Source organism: Aedes albopictus, chromosome 3, assembly GCF_035046485.1.
Source record: "Aedes albopictus strain Foshan chromosome 3, AalbF5, whole genome shotgun sequence".
Lineage (NCBI taxonomy): Eukaryota > Metazoa > Arthropoda > Insecta > Diptera > Culicidae > Aedes > Aedes albopictus.
In genome coordinates, this window is record NC_085138.1 from 157044844 (window position 1) to 157051214 (window position 6371).

At 40.0% G+C, this 6371-nt stretch overlaps 1 long non-coding RNA gene across 1 annotated transcript in view; it reads right to left on the minus strand.

Moving 5' to 3' along the window:
- LOC134291400 (uncharacterized) overlaps window positions 1-3174 on the minus strand; it is a 286882-nt gene extending 283708 nt beyond the window's left edge. Inside the window, exon 1 of the long non-coding RNA XR_009999074.1 lies at window positions 2985-3174. This is a non-coding gene — a long non-coding RNA (uncharacterized LOC134291400). The remainder of the gene's footprint in view (window positions 1-2984) is intronic.
- Between the last annotated feature and the right edge of the window lie 3197 nt (window positions 3175-6371).

Genomic DNA, 6371 nt, shown 5'->3' on the forward strand with positions numbered 1-6371 from the left:
TTGCTGTTCAACATTGCGTTAGAGGGTGTAATAAGGAGAGCGGGAATTTACACGAGTGGGACGATTTTCACGAAGTATGTTCAGCTGCTTGGTTTCGCTGATGATATTGATATTATAGCTCGTAAATTGGAGACGATGGCGGAAACGTACGTCCGACTAAAGAGTGAAGCCAGGTGAATCGGATTAGTCATTAATGTGTCGAAGACAAAGTGCATGATGGCAAAGGGCTCCAGGGAGAATCACCGCGCCCGCCATCCCGAATTTATATCGACGGTGATGAAATCGAGGCGGTTGAAGAATTCGTGTACTTGGGCTCACTGGTGAACGCTGACTACGACACCAGCTGAGAAATTCAGAGGCACATTGCGGCAGGAAATCATGCTTACTTTGGACTCCGCCGAACTCTACGATCGAATAAAGTTCGCCGTAACACGATGTTAAATATTTACAAAACGCTGATTAGACCGGTCGTTCTCTATGGGCACGAAACATGGACCCTACGTGCAGAGGACCAACGCGCCCTTGGAGTTTTCGAACGGAAGGTGTTGCGTACCATCTACGGTGGAGTGCAGATGGAAGACGGGACTTGGAGAAGGCGAATGAACCACGAGCTGCATCAGCTGCTGAGAGAACCAACCATCGTCCATACCGCGAAAATCGGGAGGCTACGGTGGGCGGGTCACGTCATCAGGATGTCGGATAGCAACCCGACTAAAATGGTTCTCGAGAGTCATCCTACCGGTACTAGAAGACGTGGAGCGCAGCGAGCTAGGTGGGTCGACCAAGTGGAGGACAATCTGCGGACCCAACGCGTAAAGCGGAACTGGAGACAAACAGCCATGGACCGAGTAGAATGGAGATGGCTACTATGTACAGCAGAGGCCACCCCGACCTTAGCCTGATCGGTAAGGTAAGCATGGGATTCATCCAAGAATTTTCCTGGGATTACCTCTGGAAATTCTTGCTGAAGTTTTTCCAAGTATTCTTGATTTGATTCCTGCTGTAATTTCTTCACGGATTCCTCCAGAAATCCATTCAGAGATTTTTTTCCGGGATCCCTTCAAAGTTCCGCTATAAATTGTAGTTCCTGTTTGAAACTCTTCTTGAGATTCTTTTTGGCAATTTCTGTTGGGATTGTTCCAGCAAAGCTACTTGAATTTCTGTAGTTATTTGTAGTGAGATTCATCCAGTAAGTTATGCAGGGATTCATCGTCCTGTTGGTAATCCTCTAGTAATTCCTGGAAGACTTTTAAGAGTAATAACTGCAGGAACGTCATCTGAAAATGCTTGAAAACTATTAGCAAAATTTCCTGGAGAGATCCTGGTAGGATGGGGTGTCCAGTTAGTTTTGTAAATAAGACTTTGGATCGCGAATACGAAGACGGCAGGTTCGATCCCGGTTCCGGTCGAGAAAATTTTCTCGATTCCATGGGCGTTAGTGAATCATTGTACTTGGCTCACAATATACAAATTAATGCAATGGCAGGCAAGGAAAGCCCATCAATCAATAACTGTGAAAGTGTTCAAAGAACACTAAGTTGAAGAGAGGCAGGCCAAATTCCAATGGCAACGTAGAGCCATAAAGAACAAGTAGAATCCTGGTAGGAATTCCTGAAGAAATCCTAGCAAAATTTTTTGGAGATATTCCTAGAGGAATTCCTAGAGAAATCTTTGGATTAATCACTGAGGGAATCATATGAGCAATTTCTTGAGCAATCTTTGGAGAAATCACTAGAGGATCCTAGCAAGAATTTCTAATGGAATTTCATCAAGAATTCCTGGTGGAATTTCATGCAGGTTGATCCAGAAATTTCTTCTAGGATTGAACCAGGATTCCCTCTTGGGAGTCCTCTTGATGCTTATGGGCTGTTTGTAGATCAGAAGTAATTTCTCAGCCTTTCATAAGGACTGTATCGATAATTATGAGTACGCATTTGAGGCTCTGTATTAAAAAGACTATGTATTATTTCAACAACTGCGATGTGTACATGTGTTGCTAGCGTAGTAAACAAACGATAACCTTCATTAAAAGTTAAAGTTTTTCCTTAAGCGGAACAATGCGAGGGTTTACGGTAGAGAAGCGAAAATCGATTGTGACTGCAATGACAAATGATTATCGCTAAGAAAATTAGCAAAAGATGAAGGTGTTAGGGTTTTTGCTGTCCAAAATGCTATCAAACGATTTGGTATGCATAACACACCGAAAGACTCATCCGGACGCGGCAGAAAGCAGGTGCGACCAAGTCAAATTTGGACAACAAAACTTGCTGAATCTTTAAAGGAAAAAATGAGGTGTCCATCAAATATTGCGCAAAAAAGTGTGGAACGAAAATGACTTTGATGAAAGGAAAACTACGGAAAAAGGATAGAGAAGCAGAGGACGTCAGTGAATTGAAGAAAACCTGGTTCAACCCCAGCAAAACCATCGACGGAACGGTTGTCCAAAACCTTATGAAGAACACCAAGAAGAAAGTGCGAGAGCTGGCAAGATTCACGGAAAAATAAATATACAATGATGTCATGGGCTTTTCTGATGGTCAATAAACAATGTTATTGAATTTAATTAACAAAATAAATAAAACATTTTCCAATAGGGTAATTGATCCGATCATGGAGGAGTTAAGCGCTGGGTTCATGTTTAAACCACAATTGTATCGCCCCAAGCAAACTTTTTTACATGGATTGAATTGAAAATAATAAAATCCATCCTTAATCTACGGGAAAATAACGAAATATTGCCACTTTAATGTAGTTATGAGCATTTTATTCGTTTTTATCTGAAAGAACATTGTGTTCCTAATGTTGCGGTATTTTGTTCCTATTGTTGCGGTATCCCATTGAAATCATATGGGATACCGCAACATTAGGAACACTACCGCAACAATAGGAACACAGCAGCAAACACATTTAGGAAAATATTTTTTAAAATAAGTTTTTGGGCAAATGTTAAGCAAACAAATGGTGCAATCTCATAATTTAAGCACCATACATCTATTAAAAATACCTTTTGGTAACATTTCAGTCGAAAAAGTGCTCAATTGCCATTACCGCAACATTAGGTACTACCACAACAATGGGAACAATTACCCTACAGCTATTTCCAGGTGTACTCATAATTAACGATACAGTCCTTATATGGGAAATTCTTTGCCTGAATCGCCCAAGAAACCGTTTTTCATCAATCGCAGTACACAGTTGCAAAGAAATAACAGTTTAAATGACAGTCTCTGTAGAAAGTTTCTGCCAAGAACCGGACGAGGAATTTCTTGAGCGATTCCTTTGGAACAGGAAACTGGACTGAATCCAAGAATTACTCATATGATTTCTTCAGAGATTTCTTCAAGGCTTCCTTTAGAAATTCAAAAAATACTGCTGGGATTCCTTGAGGAATTCCAAGTTGGATTCCTCCCGGAAAAGTTTAGCATTTTCACGTGGAATATTTCTTTCTTAATTTTTTATTTCTGTGTATTTTAACTATTGTTAATTCTTCACTTGGAATATTTCTATTCATTGTTCTTGAGAATGCTCCAGGAAGTCTTGAGAAACCCAGAAAAAAAACCTACAGCATTTTCATTAGGAATGACTGGCAAAATCCCTTTAGCAGATCTGGAGCAATTCTAGAGTTTCTAAAAATCCCAAGAGGATTTCTAATAGGAATTTCAAGACAAATCCATGAAACTTTTAAAGCATTCCCTGGAAAAATCTCTGGATAAATTTCTGGAGGAATGCGGATATTACAGCAGGAATTGCTGGAGAAATCCCAGCAAGAGTTCTTGGAGGAATTGCAGCAAGAATTTCTAGAGGTAATCCCAGAAGAATCCTTGCAAAATCTCTAGAAGGACCACAGGAGGAATTTCTGGAGGAATCCCAGCAAGCATTCTAGAGGGAGGTTCCAAGAGAAATTTCTGCAGGTACCATTTGAAAAATCCTTGTGGATATCACAAAAGAAAGTTCTGCAGGAATTTAAACATGGGAATTCTTAGAGGAATTCCCGAAAAATAAAAACATGTAGAAATCCGCCGAGAAATGCCAGGAAGAATTATCGGAGAAATCCATGGAGAAATCACTTCAGGAGCCAGTCACTCCTGGAGGAATTTCGAGAGCAATCACTGGAGGAATCCTTGGAGAGATCACTGGAGGAATGCGAGCGAGAGTTTTTGGAAAAATCTCTGGAGGAAGTGGGGAATAAACCATTAAAAAAGTTGCTGAACGAATCACAGGAGGAATTCCTGGGGGAATTCTTCGGGGATTTTTTTTGCTAATCCCTGCAAGAATTTCTAAAGAATCCCATCAGTCATTCCTGGAGGAATTCTAAAAGATATTTAAGAAGAAATCTTTGGACAGTTTTTTTTTGTTTAATTCCTTCAGGAAAGCCTGATGAGATTTCTCCAAAAATTCTGGCTGAGATTGCTCTAGCAGTTTCTCCAAGGATTCCTGTAAGAGCTTCTCATGAAATACCAGTAATTGGTGTTGAGGATTCCCAGCATGAATTGCCTGAGTAATCCCAGCAAAGCTACAGGAGGATTCTAAACTGCTATTACCAAGTAACATTTTAAGTTTTGTTCGGCTCTATAAGAGATCTTCATGACCAATTTAATAAAACTTACAATAAAACTGATTTATACATCAAATCCTCTTGATAACCTCTTTAAGAGCACCGTCCGGCTAAGTGGACCACTCTCGGAGAGGTTTCTAAAACCACATTAAGAGTAGCAATAAAACCGTTTTAAAACCAAGTTGAAAAATTTTCCATTCTCGATTGTTGTTGTTTTTTTAATTCAACAAAAACTATGACAGCTCAAGATGCAGAGAAGAGTCTTCGGGCATGCACGCAAATAAAACCGTTCCGATATTCCGGAACAAAATATCACGAGAAGCGGAACCTACATCTTATTCAATTTCGTGATGTAGTTCTAGTTAACGTGATGAGAAAATCCAGTTTTCGAGATGAATTGTCATAAATCTAGGAACAAACTTTGCGGTCGTTCGATTGGTCTGTCCATTTCATAACGCTTTGCAAAAATGTGAACTGCTATCACGATATTGCGATCCACATCAATCACATTCGCGATTTAGTTCCGCTCTCCGGAACTCCGTTCATGCGTGCTGTCATGATTGGTAACGCACGCACAAAAACAAACATCCTCTCTGCAGCTACTGTCCATACAAGTGTCGCGAACGTCTACTCTCGCTAAATTGGTTCTGTTGCTTGAAAAGGATATTGTTACAGCTTATTCAAGTATCTTAAATGTGAAAAAGTTCAGTGCAATTGCAGTTGTGTATTTGGTATTGTATGTGAGTTGTGTTTCAGTGGATTTTTTTTATATTGACCCTATGCAAGCGCCTGCCGCAAGTGCCAGTGTATAAAACCAACAGTAATAATTGTTGCCGAATAGTTCCGCTCATTGTATTACGATATTTGTCATTATCGAAATGTGTATCCACATATTGTGCTGCAGTTTATCTTGATTGTGATAGGTAAGTATGTTGTAAAAGTCAAAATAAACGTAGACGAAGTTCAATTACGACACGACGAAAATCCTTTGAAATTTATCGTCGACTAAATGCCGACCGTGAAATAGGTGCTCATGTCCGTGAACAAAATCGCGTTTATGGGAACGTAGCCGTGAACAAAGTTCTAGCCTTTGAAAACAATGTTGCCACTCTCATGAACTGATGGATGTTTTCTGGAACGAAAATCACGTTTCTGTGATTTTCCGTAGTGCCGGTGCTCGATTTCGCAGGCGTTACGTTTAGTTTGCGGAACATTGTTCCTTGTTGTTCTTGAATCCATGACTTTAATTCATGGTGTACAATCGTAAGCCATGTTCCAGCTCGTTCCAGATTTCGTGACTGAAAGTTGACGTTTTCTGGAACGGTTTTATTTGCGTGTGTAAAGTTCAGCAGAATACATCATTCGTAAGTATTTTAATTTTTCGTAAGCGCATTTAATTTTACCGTGAATATCGAGGTTTGCAGTATCATAAAATTAATGCGCTTCGAAAATGGTGAATATTACCATCTTGGAATGAAATAAATCAACTTGTTCACCCGGGAGCGGTCGCGTCGAGTACTGAGTACACGCACCATGAAAAATGCACGCTTGTGGTACACAGCGTGAGCGCGGCGTCACTGCAGGTAGTCAAAGACGCGACTGCTCGAGGGTTAATTTAGTAAAACTATCTCGAATCAGAATAAAACTTAGCTTAGAGAGTTTATTTATGTGAGCATGTTATGGAAATGGTTGCAAACTATCAATTCATTGCTAATTTGAGCAAAATTAACTATTTTCCATTCACGTTAGCTAATTTTTCAGTATGGCGACGACCATAATTAGCAAAAATAAAACGAAAGCAAGTTTACTTTTATGA